General features: G+C 42.4%; 1 protein-coding gene across 2 annotated transcripts in view; it reads right to left on the reverse strand.

The window, feature by feature from the left end:
• Positions 1 to 14,193, reverse strand: part of GRM3 (glutamate metabotropic receptor 3) — a 112,304-nt gene that overhangs the window by 49,215 nt on the left and 48,896 nt on the right. The gene's annotated exons all lie outside the window — the stretch shown is intronic.

The following is a 14,193-nucleotide window of genomic DNA, read 5'->3' on the forward strand; positions in this document are numbered from 1 at the left end:
ACAGATGCTTGGTCATTTTGTACTGGTTTGTCTCAGCAACAGAGAATGGCTTGTGGTCCATTTTAGTTATTAGCATTGCAGTTCTGCAAGGCACTTTTCTAAGTGACCTTCCAAGTGTAGTTATTACGTGGAAGGCCTAGAAATTGAACCTGAATCTCCTTATGCCTTAACCACAAAATCGTCCCTCCTTAAGGCACAAAAGATTCTCTTCCAAGCAAATTAAGTCAAAAAAGGGGAAAAAAGAGAGATGAAAGAGAAAAAGGAGAGACATGACAAGGAGGAATCTTGTACTTGATGCCTTCTTAGGGCATGGAAATGCCTACAGCTAGACTTGCTCTCTTTATTGTTAATCACAGTTCAGTGCTCAGATCACAGGGAGAGCAGAGCAATGATGTATTCACTTAGGATATGATTTTACTCTCTCTATGGTCAAAATATTCTGCCAATGACCTTAAAAAGAGAAAAATCAAGCTTTTGAGTGATAACTGTGATAATTCTGTGACCCATACACAAAGTCTCTCTATGCAATACAGATACATGATTTATCTGTGGACTCCTTGTCAGTATCTCTTCAAATATGTCAAAGCGGCTGCTTTGATCTCCAGCTTCTCAGGTAAATCAAGTGTGATCATATTTAAATGGATCAGTTTAATAATTTATTTCTGTACTTATCTTTTTCTTAACAGAATATATGTTATTATAAGACGTGTAGGGTTAATAATTTAGAAATACTTACCACAAAGGAATTGAAATAAGCAACAATTAAGGTTTAACAGTGAATGATGGATGAGCAAGCTTATTTCAAGGCAGTTGTTTATCATGGTACAATTTCAATGTTGCTGCACCAAATTGTGTAAAATGATAGTATTTTATTCATATTTATGCCAACATTGTTCTCTCATAAATCAGTGATGTGTCATAAGAACAGTTAAAGATCTTTCACTCCAATCCTAGTAATATGTGTGTAGACTTAGCTGCAGGCTGTCTCAGCAGAATTTTCCATTCAGAAATAAGTGATGTATTAATGGAAAACAAGCTTCATCATTCCTCAGTGATCTATATGCAAGGCAGGTTGTTGATCACATGTGGTCTAGTAAACAGTTCCAGAAAAGACTTTTTATGTGTAATGTTAGGAGGAGTAATGAAGTATTTGTTCAGCAGTCATTTCTGTTTCAGACTTAGTACTATAATTTGCCAAATGATACTCAAATGTATGCAGGACATATAAAAATATTGAAAACATCCAATTGAAAATAATTATCAGACAAAAGGGCAGCATTTTTCACATACGTTTTTTGTACGATTAATTATTCAACTGGGCTGTCTTCCACTGTCACTAATACATTGTATGGATAAAAACAGACCTTTGGAGTCTGGAGTTTGTTTTCATGCAATATCCATCCTATTTACTTCCGTAGCTTCTGTCATCACTATATCTTAGAACATATTCCTGTATTTACCCTTACAACACTTATAAAATATTCTTCCCTGCTTTGCACTTGCGTAAAAAGAGGCACAGAAAGATTAAATGAGATTCTTAGAAGAGTCTAAGTCCAGATTTTCACAGAATCGTAAAATTATAGGAGTTGGAAGGGACCTCCGGAGATCATTGAGTCCAATTCCCTGCTAAAGCAGGTTCCCAACAGCAGGTTGCACAGGAAGGCATCCAGAGGTGTCTTGAATATTTCCAGAAGCGGATTCCGCAACATCTCTGGGCAGCCTGTTCCAGTGCTCTGTCACTCTGACAGTAAAGTTCTTCCTTGTGTTAGTATGGAACTTCCTCTGTTCCAGACACATTTTCTTGGCACTCACAGTTGCTACCAGTATTAGAAAAGGGCTCCACTTCCCTTTAGATATTGAAGAACACGATTTTGGCAGTGCCTTGAACATCCTAGTTCCCTATGAAGCCTATAAAGTCTTCTAAAATGTACCTGAGACAAGTATAGAGCTATAACAGATTTACTACAAAGAGGAAGAAGGCTCTGTTTTCATCTTCCTGCCTCCCTCATAGGGGCTGGTTGCTGCCATAGTGTTGTCATCCACCTTTAATCACATCTGTGTTGGAAGGATCTGTGTGTCAGCAGTAAGTGTTAGAAAGGGACTGCAAATATTATGTACATTGCACATAAAAAGGGTACATGTAAAATGAATGATGCTGTAGGAAGGAATGGTTTTGCCTGCAAATAATGCAAAACACGTCTATGTTTTATCTGTTAAGTTTGTCACTGTGGCCCTGCTGAAGCTGGAATCAGTCATGGCTGAACAGGGATCAGTCCCAGCAGAAGTCAAGGAGCAACTGGAGAAGATGACGGGAATAGACATGGTCATTTATCTGTTTTCTCCTTGCAGCCTTGGAAGGAGGAGATCAGAAGTCCACTTGGACTGGAGATCCCAAGATCCTACTCTGTCTGGGGACGTGCTGCTTGGTAAGGGGTACCCGTGGGGGAATACCACCTTAGCCTCCTGTGTGGTAGTGCTTGTGGAGCTTTGAGCTCTTCACAGAGGCAAGCCAGAGTTAAGATGGGGACTTTCATCTTTGTTTCTTTAATCTGAAAGAATCTCTGATAGCAAAATAAAATTATCCGTCTTGAAACTGGAGTTTTCTCTGGAGGTGTTTGAGGCCAGGTTTGATGGGGCCTTGAGCCATGTGATCTAGTGCCTGATTTTGTGATTGGCAACACTGTCCACAGCAGTGGTGTGGGAAACAGGTGATCTTTGAGATCCCTTCCAACTCAAGGCATTCTATGATGCTATGAAACTGTAGGAAGACACTACACACAGCATCCTGCTTTCCAGGAAAACACAAACATCCTGTCTTATGTGTTCAAATTGTATGTTTATAAACAGGAGACAGTTACAAGTACGCTGTGTTGGTCACTAGATATGCTTCTCTCTTTCTGAAGGCTTGGAAGCCTGTGCCCTGCTGCCCATTCAGCTGTGTTGCCAAAGAGCAGGTTGAAGAGTGGAAGCCATAGTGTGAAGGCTCATTGGTCTTGGGGGCTTCCCCCATGGGCTCTAATGGAGTAACGCTTCTAGGATCAACAGCTTCTCAGCACTTTGTGAAGCAGATCAGGCTGGCTGGTGAGTGGCATCACTATGGTGACACCGAACAGACAGCTTGACATGAAGAAGGGAGGATATTTTAAAGCAGTTTGCAAAGATAGGCTAACATCACAGTTTCTCTCCTGCTCTTGCTGGCGTGCACCTCCCACATGCTTTCTCTGCAGCTTGCATAATTCACAAATATCTATAGGGACATTTTGTACCTATTCCAGGCTAATACAGAACATACTCCTCCCCGAACCATTGTGAAGGTAGCACGCTGGGTCAGCCTTTGCCATTTCCTATCAGAAGGGATTTCACCACACTGACCACTGCATTTTGTCTTTGCAATAATTCTCTCCTAAAACCATAGAGTCATAGATCATTGCAATTGGAAAAGACCACTATGATCATATGGGCCAGTCATCAACCCATTCCCACCATGCCCACTAACCATGTCCCTCAGTGCCACATCTGTCCTTTTCTTGAACACTTCCAGGGACGGTGATTCCACCACCTCCCTTTGCAGCCTGTGCCAATGCCTAACCACTCTTCTTGAGAAGAAATTTTTCCTAACATCCAAGCATGTTTCTAGGAAAGTGAGTTAACATTTCAGAAAGGAGTATTTGTTGATCAAACTACAGTTCCCTCATTTTTAATTTATGTTTAATGTTTCAACTCCTGCCATGGGCAGGCTTATATTTTTCTAGGGGTTCTGTTAATATAAAATATATTAAAACCATATACAGCCATAGAGAGTTCGGATCCCTGATGGAAATAGATGTAAAGACTAGGCATAGAAGTGATCCAAATATCAAAATCAAAAATAAACAGATACAGGCACAAAGAGAATAGTTTCCATGTCTGGATCAGAAAGCTTTTGCCAGCACTTCCCTGTGTGAATTCAGCTAGCAGCACTCTGCTTGTGAACCACTTTTCCTGGACACACTGCCTTTGGAGCTCCTTCTTTTTCTACCACCAAAGGTCCACAGGGGAGAGTGACATCTGCTCCTGGAGGACACTGTCAGCACTTCCTTCAGAAAAAACAACTCACTTATGTTAAGACAGCAGCTGTGCAGCTTTTGTTCAAAATATTCTTGCCTGTTGGTCTGAAAAATTCTTTTTTTTTTACACAATATTTCTGTGCTTGTTAAATGTTGATTGCACAAATTCAGTACTTGGAACACGTTTGCTTATTTACAAAGGATGTGCAAGTTCTTTCCCCAAAAACAGTAAGAAAGAGGAAAAAAAAGATGTCTGGGTTTTCCACATTGAGTATTCCACTGATATCATCTACAAAACAAAATCTCATGGCTTTCTTCCAGGGGTATATGCACATGACAGCTCTGGTCTCCTGCAGGCTTTTTGCTTTCAGCTCACAGAATAGAATCACCTGTGCTATTGGTTCAGAAGTGAATTCTTGTTAGGCTTGAGGTGTCACTGCAATCTCTTTTTCTGAGTGTCAAACTCTGAAAAGAAGTGCAATTGCATGTTCCATTTAGCCTGATGACTTGTAAGTGGAGTATGATTGTTCATAGATCAATGAGAAATTTGCTGACACCTTCCACCGTATCAACACCAACGTCTGGCATTTGCAGTCTATCTAACAGCTGTAGACTTTCTAATTTTCCACTTACAGGGCTAAGGATGGAATGAGAAACTTCATTGATTGCTGAGGCACCTCAGATCTCCTAGTAGTGTTTCCAAAGCTGATAACTTAACTAGCAAATGGGACAATGTCCATGAACGAGCTAAAACTATGAAGGGTTTTTTTCTTTTCCTTATTCTCTATTCCTTGCCCCTTGCTATCCTAAATTCCCATACATTTAACCCCCCCCCCCCCCCCCCCCCCCCCAAGCACTTTACAAGACTTATCTGTTTATCCATCTTCCTGAGAAAAGATGCAACAAGAGCTGACGTGGGTGCTGGAGAAGATTATGTTTAGCTTTATTGTGGGTGGCTCCCTCTTGGCAGTCATGGATTTTTACTGCATTATTCAGGACTATAATGTGATATTGTGGTGCTGGAGCCATATGTCAACTCACTATCACCTACCACCCTTAATAAACTTTCTTTGGAGGCAGACTGCGCTCAGTGGAAAGTCACAGGGGAGGCTCCCCATGCCCATGCTCTCGGTCCACATTATAACATTGAAGCTGGTGATTCCTTCAATGTTTCTGTCTCCAAGGGCACCCCACGAGAGATATATCTTTCCCTGAGCCCCTGCTGTGCCCTATAAATCTTATCTAGAGAAGTACGTTTCTAAAACAATTCCAATTTTGCCTCAAATTCTGGCTCATTTTAAAGACTGACACAAGTTAAATGGCACAATGTCTTTCTCTTGGAGATCACGGATAACTTACACAGCAGCATAGCTCATCCAGCATGTTTGGCACATTTATATGTGCTCTGCCAGAACTTGACCTTAACGCCTGGTGAGAACTGCGCTGAAAGATGTCTCACATCATAAGAAAAGAGTGATGGACGAGCTTGAGTCTTCTTACCAATTATAATTAGAGGTGCCATCACCTCTGGAAAAGAAATATTTCTAAGGGAACGGAAGCCTTGCAGTGACAGATATGTACCAGGTACACAAATTGCTCACATTTTGATTCTGACTGGCTGAAATTTGATAGATTGAATCAGGAAGTAAAAAGAAGAGGAAAAAAGTTGTAGAAGGGATGGTGAGGTAGAGAAAATAAATAAATTTCCTCCGTGAAAGTAGAGATATTTATTTTGTGAAATGTTAATCAGATGCTGATGCATAAATTTGCTGAAAATAAATCAAAGTTCTTTAAATTTCAATTTTTTTTTGCTGTTATGTCTCTCTCTCTTTTTCCTCTTTCTTTTATTTCATTCGGAAAAAATATTAAAAATGGCTATACAGTTTGGTGATTTTGTGCCTTTCACTTCAACTTGGAGATCCATACTTGAAAACATGAATTAATACTCTTGTGCTACACTTCCAGTAACACGGGAGTACAAAAAATACAAGTTTATCCCATGCGTGATATGTTGTAGAAATGTTGCCATCCTATTGGAAATGTCTTAAAAGCTTTGGGGGTGATTTCAATATAAAGAATGACATACAATGCAAGACATAAAATGTTGGTGTAGAGGGAAACCATTCCCCTTAAAATACAAACTTAAATTATATTATGTTAGAGGAAAAATAAAAAAAGGAATCAGAACCCTGCATTACTGTTTGTACTCTGCTAACATCAATGAGAGAAGCTTTATGTTTTCTACAATGTCAACATAAAACAGATGCCCAGACCTTGCCTTAGAGATACATGGCATATTCATCCTGTTTCAAAAATAGAACTTAAAATATTCAGTGCACGGGAAAACAAATGTCTCTGATGTTATATTCTTGAAGTTTCTATATATTAAAGGATTCTGTACATTGCAACTGGACCTATTAATTTAGCCCAACAAAGAACAAGGAGACATCAAAAATTACAATACATTAATGTGATGTGAAAATATGAGTCTTTGCTTCTTGTTAAATCAAAGGAATGTACTTGGCATTGGCTGAGTCCTTCAGTAGCAAATTTGGTCCCAGAAGTTGGCGCTGCAATGAGCAGACCCCCAGAGCTAGAGATCCAGATCAGACACTGCAGTCTCTTAACTCATCTGAGTTTCTTCAGTACTTTGACAATAAGTATATTTGTGCCTATTGGGAAGGCCAGCCATGAGCCTGAGGCTTTGCACCATCTGGACAATTTGTGGTGTAATGGTCTTGGTGTAATGCAGGGTTAGACCTTTGCAAGCCCCACCATCTTCCCGTCTGTCTCTTTTGGATTGAGCTGAATCCTACTGCTTTTTATCCATCTGCTTATTTCTTCCAGGCATTGGCGACAGCTGAATGCACATCAGCAGACCGCAATGAACAGACAAGTGCTATCTGCTTATTGATTGTATGCTAATAATTCTAGTCTCACGTCTTCCTGTGTGGTCCCGGAAAGACACAGAATAGGAAAAGTGGGAATACAAGGGCTTTGGGGACAAAGGAGCAGCTGGTTTATGTGACCTGCGGATGTCACAGCATTATTCCTCTTAGGTGGTCCAGGGACACCATTGCCATGTAAAGGTCAACAGTGCCAAAGTCTGGATGAGAGAGTTAAGGGCATAAATGTAGAACTGTCTCAGACAGAGTGAACCACGGAATATTCAGTATCATGTCCTTACAAGTAGCTTTTAGCCAAGTGGAGCTTTACCACCTGTGCTTAATGCAAGTGAATCTTAACTCAGTGAAGTTAGTTTCTACCTAAGTGTGGTCCCTAAGGGATATCTGTACATTTAGTCTTTGGACAAGTGCTTAGCCTTTCCCTCTTACTTGATTCTTAAGCATGAGTTTTTTCCACCCACACAGAGCTCTGCTTTGCGTTCCTAACCACTTTCCAGCTCTCTGGAACATCTGTAGGGCTTTTCCAGAACCCAGATCTCTCCATGAGCCCATGCTCCAGACAAGGTTCTCTGCCCATGCATTCTTGGCTCTCACCAAATGGTATTGGTGCTGGCTGCCAGATTCACTCTCATTGCTCCTCTGCCATGACATTTTCATTGCACTGTGGCAATAGGGCCAAAACATGCTGAACCTCTGCATATGTGGAGGGCAGAGAGTCCTTTCTCACTATAACTGGTGTTGAGATTCAATTTAGCTGCTAATACATCCAGCGTTAGTCATACAGGCCTTGCTGTGTGTACCTTTTCTCTTCTCCATCTGCATAAGGGATGACTTTTGCTGTCACCTAAGCTGTTCCAATGGGACTTAATCTTGGCCAAAAGCCCCAGGTAACTGCATTCAAATATGGTCCAGTACCCTCCACATCACCAGTCAATTTAAAAGAAACTTTCCTGGAACAGCAAAGGGGAAGGCCAGCAGTAGGCAAAGCCCCCTCCTAGGATCCTTCTCACCCACCCATGACTTGGTTACAAGCCAAATAAAAGCCTTCCAAAATTGGTGGTCCCATTGCTTCCTGGTCTGAGATGTATCTCCCTGCTTACCACAGCAGAGCAAGACACTCAGCTGGGAATTTTCCAAGCTGAGATGGTTTCTCTCATTTGTCAAATGAGGCAATATTTCTCCTGACATATACACCAGAAGCTCTTTAGAGGAGGTACTGTTGCCTTACCCCTGGCTGTTCAGTGCTGCACTCCTCTCATCACCACCAGCCATTTATTGATGAGATTCAATCTGCCTGACTTGCATACTTAGCACATGGCAACCTTTGACCTCCCTCAAGAGAATCTCCTGATTATTCTGACCTAGGGATCTAATAAATGCACAGGATATCAATGGTCATGAAAATCCTTCTAATGAAAACTCAGGTACTTAGGTACTTGCTTTAGGAGGACTAGCATAGGTGTTATCTACAGAATGAGATCAAGATAGAGGCTCAGTTACACAAGTAGGGTATCACCTATTGGTCATAAATGTTTTGTTATATGTTATATGTTGTGTGTTTTGTTATATTCTTGCTAATAACAAAGACTACCAGAAGAGGATCAAAATGCAGAAAGATGCTGTTTAGGTTTGTAAAGCAAGTGAAGAATTGTTTTACTGTAGATTGTAGCATTTCATTGCAGACTTTTTTTTTTTTTTCCGACACAAAAGGATTAAAAATGTGACAACAGTAGTGTCTCTCTAAATGATCCCTTCCCCCTCACATGGAGACACCAGAGCCCAGACTGGTAACTCTTCCATCACAGGAATGTTGCCTCCAGGCTACAGCATTCAGTGAAGTGTGAAATCACAATTAACAGAGCAAGTGTTTTGTAAGTGAGCAGAGACTGCTGCAAATTACATCCTGCTATTAGCTGATTTTAGAACAACATTGTTGAACAGCTTCATGATTACTGGGCTGTGGCGTGTATTAAAAAACCATTAATAAAACGTAATTGATTGTGAATTGTTCTTGCTGCGTTTATAGTTTAAATCGTAAATGTCACGGAAGTTTACTAGAAACAAAAGCTGCCCTCAGTTATCGACAGGAACTGGATTGTTCTAAAAATTTTGGAGAACCTGATTTGCAGCTGCTGTAGAACCCATGGGTTCTGCTGACTTCAGAGTTCCTCTTTATGTTTTTATTCTCCAGTCAGCAAAGAAAGGTGTGAGACTGCCTTGTCTCTGCCAGAAAGTACCTCTGGGAGTTTGATGGAAACAATATCCTCAGCCTCAGACCTGCCATTCACTCGGCTTGCCCTTAGAAGAGGTAATGTCACTAACAGGGAACAGGGCCTGGAGATTTCCAATTACTGAGAAACAAGCAACAGTACAGAGGTATACTTAGAAATTATTCACTTTTCTTTCTCTCTTTTGAGCCCAAATTATTTTCAAACCTTAAATCGTGTTCTCTTACATGAAGACAGTATTTAACTCAGATCCATGACCCTCTCTTGGCTCATGGATGAACAAGTTATGCCACAGTACGTTTATGGCTACATTTTTTCAAACTTAGGTGCCCTGGTATGAATATTAGGATTTATAAAAGACCATTCACAATCAGTCTAATCTGGGACTTGGACAGAATTCGGGTCCCAGCCAGTGATGCAAACTGCTCTCCTACACCACTTACTGCTGCTCACTCTCAGGTTGAGAACCCCCAGTCACGTAACTCCAGTCATTGCCTGCACTTGCTGATCAAGTGAGAGTAACACCTAACTCCACGTATTAGCCAGATTTAGTCACAAGGAGACTGAACTGTGCCATAGTCCCCAGAGACATGCTTAGATACGTGGACAACCCTTTGCCTTGACTGTTTTCTACAGATATTTAAACTCAATGAATTTTCATGAGTTTTCTCACCTCACAGAGAGGCAGGATAAAGAGAAAAATAAAAGCTTGGAGTTCTGAGTGTAACCACCAGAAATGCTAGAGCGAGGAGTGCAGAAAAATCTTAGGAGATGACCTAAAATGCAGTAATAAAATATCTGCATTATTTATTGACTTTTTGGCACCCTCTACCCTGGCAAATATTCTAATATAAACAAGGAGTGGATTGCTGAAAAGCATTTTCTGCAAAAGAGCTAGCAGTAAGAACGTTTTTTTATATATATATATATCTACAAATTATCCTGTAAAAGCCAATATATCATGTTTCTGGAAAGTTATATCCCTCAAAGACAACAACAAATGTGCCTCATGCTGACAGAGGGAGTGACTTCTACAAGCATAGATCTAAATATAAGTCAACACGCAGCTCATTTCTTTTTCTGTCACAGCTCTTTGTAGGCAAAGGTGAATCCTGGAACTCCAGACTGCATTGAGCTTCTCCTCTTTTCATCTCCTCCATCCATCCTTCAGATCTTGTGTAATCTGCTTGTTTGACTCCTTTCCTGTGGCTCCAGAGCAGTGTATATTCATGCACATACATTTTTATGTGAAAAGCCAGAACCTCATATCCCCAACATACCCACTACTTTCTCTCATTGTAAATGGCCATCACTATGGCAATGACTGCTTAACACAAAATGTAGAGAGACAATTAGCAGAATTCATAAAATGTGAGATACAACTGTGTTCTGTGCGAAACCACAGACTGATTCCCATGTTGGCTTTAGTTGCCAGCTGCTCCAGGACACCATGGGGCCCTTGTCACCTTTGATCTGGTATCTTCAGCTCAGTGCAGTACAGGTGATAGCTCCTTCTGACCCTGACTTTGTCGTTTTTCTTCTCTGCAATTCAACCATCCAATCAGGCACATAAGTGAATTCAATGGCTGACCAGCCTGAACCTTAATATCTTTGGAATTAGTGTTCTGCAACAGTGTGCCTGGTGGCAGATGAAGGAACTGGCTGCATCATAGGACAAAGTACACCACATGCTTGTGACACTTCTCCTTGTGAGGAGCCTCTCTGTGGAGCCAAATCTCAGAATTCAAAATTAAATGGATGATAATGCAGAGGAAGAGCCACCATGAATAATCTGAAGAATTCCTAGTGAATTTAGGAGATAGCTGGTAATTCATTCCTTGACCTACTTCTTTCAAAACCTGTGCAAACGTTGTTTTTTGTTTTAGTAAAGACCAGATGAATGTATCCCTATTCATTCTTTACTCTTTCAAGGAATCACGTTAATTTTTATAAACAATTCAGATGGAGAAACTGTGGCCACTGAGGTCCTTCTTCATAAAAAGTCCTTGGGAAATCCTTTTCTGAACTCCAGACAGACAAGAAAGCCAAGCAATTAAGACCACCAAAAAAGGTTCTGTTCTTAGCTGAGCTTCCTAGAAGTGGATTTATCTTCAGAAAGCAGAGGTTATACATGGTTTGGACACCATTAGTGGGATGGGAAAATGCAATATGGGGATGAGTAAACCCACTTCTAAGAGGAGATCAGTGAAGTGGTCCTCTAACTCTAGGGTATAATATAGAATGACAAGAAGGCAAACATGTAAGGGAAACACTGAAAACATGTAAGGCAAACACTGAAAGGGAACCGTTACTTCCATTTTTAAGAAAGGGAGAAAGGATGACCCGGATAACTACAGGCCGGTGAGCCTCACCTCTGTACCTGGGAAGATCATGGAGCAGATCCTCCTAGAAGACATGTCAAGGCACATATGTGACAAAGAGGTGATCTGAGACAGCCAGCATGACTTCACCAAGGGTAGATCTTGCCTGACCAATCTGGTGGCCTTCTGTGATGGAGTGATGGCATCGGTGGATGGGAGAAGGGCGATGGATGTCATCTACCTGGACTTCTCCAAAGCCTTTGACAGGGTCCCTCACCACATCCTTCCCTCCAAATTGGAGAGGTATGGATTTGAAGGATGGACTGTTCGGTGGATTAAGAACTGGTTGGCTGGTCACAGCCAAAGGGTTGTGATTAATGGTTCTATGTCAGGGTGGAGGCTGGTCACGAGTGGTGTTCCCTAAGGCTCAATCTTGGGACCGGTGCTCTTCAACATCTTTATCAATGACATAGATAATGGAATCGAGTGCACCCTCAGCAAGTTTGCAGATGACACCAAGCTGAGCAGTGCAGTCGATACACTGGAAGAAAGGGAGGCTGTCCAGAGGGTCCTGGACAGGCTGGACAAGTGGGCCCACAAGAACCTAATGAGGTTCAACAAGGCCAAATGCAGGGTGCTGCACTTGGGCTGGAGCAATCCCAGGTATTTATACAACCTGGGGGAAGAACTCCTCGAGAGCAGCCCTGTGGAGAGGGACTTGGGGGTCCTGGTGGACGAGAAGCTGGACATGAGCCAGCAGTGTGCGCTGGCAGCCCGGAAGGCCAACTATGTTCTGGGCTGCGTTAAAAGAGGAGTGGTCAGCAGGGAGAGGGAGGTGGTGGTCCCCCTCTACTCGGCTCTTGTGAGGCCCCATCTGGAGTACTGTGTCTAGGCCTGGGGGCCCCAGCACAAGAAGGACGTGGAGCTCTTGGAACGAGTGCAGAGGAGGGCCACTAAGATGATCAGAGGGCTGGAGCACCTCTCCTATGAGGAAAGGTTGAGGGAACTGGGCTTGTTTAGTTTGGAGAAGAGAAGGCTCTGGGGAGACCTCATTGTGGCCTTCCAATGAAGGTCTTGAAGGTCTACTTGAAGGGAGCATATAAACAGGAGGAGGAACGATTGTTCATGAGGGTGGACAGCGATAGGACAAGGGGGAATGGTTTTAAACTGAGACAGGGGAGATGTAGGTTAGATATTAGGAGGAAGTTTTTCACACAGAGGGTGGTGATGCACTGGAACAGGTTGCCCAGGGAGGTTGTGGATGCCCCGTTCCTGGAGGTATTCAAGGCCAGGCTGGACATGGCTCTGGGCAGCCTGGTCTAGTGGTTGGCGATCCTGCACTCAGCAGGGGGCTTGAAACTCGATGATCTTTGAGGTCCTTTTCAACCCAGACCATTCTATGATTCTATGTTTCTATGTAAATGTGAAGCACTCATTGCTGGCCGGAAAGAAATGAAAGTGATTCTGGTGATAATCTATTGCCATGATTGAAATGGGCAGGGCATGGGTGATGACTGTTCACTGACTTCTCTGCTACAAGGGTGACTGAGCACATTGGAAGACTGCGTTGCATGCTCAGAACTAATGAGGGCAGGGGATTGTCCTGTCAAGACACTTGAGTTGCTCAGTGCTTCAACTAGGAATAAACTGGGACATGGGAGGTTCTGTCTGAATGTCAGAAAGTACTTCTTTACTGTGTAGGTGACAGAGCACTGGCACAGGTTGCCCAGAGAGGCTCCTGAGTCTCCTTGGAAATCTTCAGAAGCCACCTGGGTGTGGTCCTGAGAACTCTGCTCTGTGTGTCTCTGGTTGAGCAAAGCGTTCATCTGAATAACCTCCAGAGATTGCTTCCAACTTCAACCATTCTGTGATTCCTGCAGACCAGTGTGGATAGTAATGTCTACATAGGCCCAGGGACAGTGGAAAAGCTCATGAGGAAGACATCCATCCTGGCGAGCAAGAGTGAAGGCAACATACCTTCCTGAGACATTCTCTTATCCTTCCTACGAAAGGAGAGCTGTGAACTTGTTATGAGCATAGGCTGCATGGCAGGTTTGCTAGAGCCCTATGGAATGCTGTGTGAGATTGGCCAGCCACTTAAACTCTCTGTACTTCGTGGTCCTTCTTTACAGGCCAATGAGTTTTTACTGAGTTTAGACTACCTCCACAGTTTGCACAAATCAGTGTCTCCTGATTGGTTTCAGTGGGAAGAGGCGAGCACACTAGGAGAGATGATACAGACCTTAACTTGTGAAGGGATTATAAACAGCCACACTGCATGAGGCCAGCAGTCCTCCTTCCCTATAGGCTTCTCTGGCAGTGGTTAAAGATAGTGCCTAGGAAAAACAGCAGAAACCAAGCAAGTGCATATTGTTGCTTCCCTCAAGCTTGCTTACAACCTCCAGAAATTTACAGCTCAGGGGATGCCTGTGCTGGATGTAGTTTCTGTAAATTTTTTAACTGTCAATAGATTTCTCTTCTGCAAACAAGTACATTTTCCCTTTGAACTCAAGAAACTATCGACATACACCAAACAGCCTTCAGAGTTTTGAAATGAGGTTCTTATATAGGAAAAATATCTCGTTTTCATTGGAAAAGCCATCTCCTTGCCTGTTCCTGCACCTTACAGCTTTGATGCCCTCTCGTGTTTATACTGGAAAGGTGATTTGTCTGGACAAACAGCAGAAAAGAT

This window comes from Numida meleagris, chromosome 1 (assembly GCF_002078875.1).
Source record: "Numida meleagris isolate 19003 breed g44 Domestic line chromosome 1, NumMel1.0, whole genome shotgun sequence".
Classification (NCBI taxonomy): Eukaryota; Metazoa; Chordata; class Aves; order Galliformes; family Numididae; genus Numida; species Numida meleagris.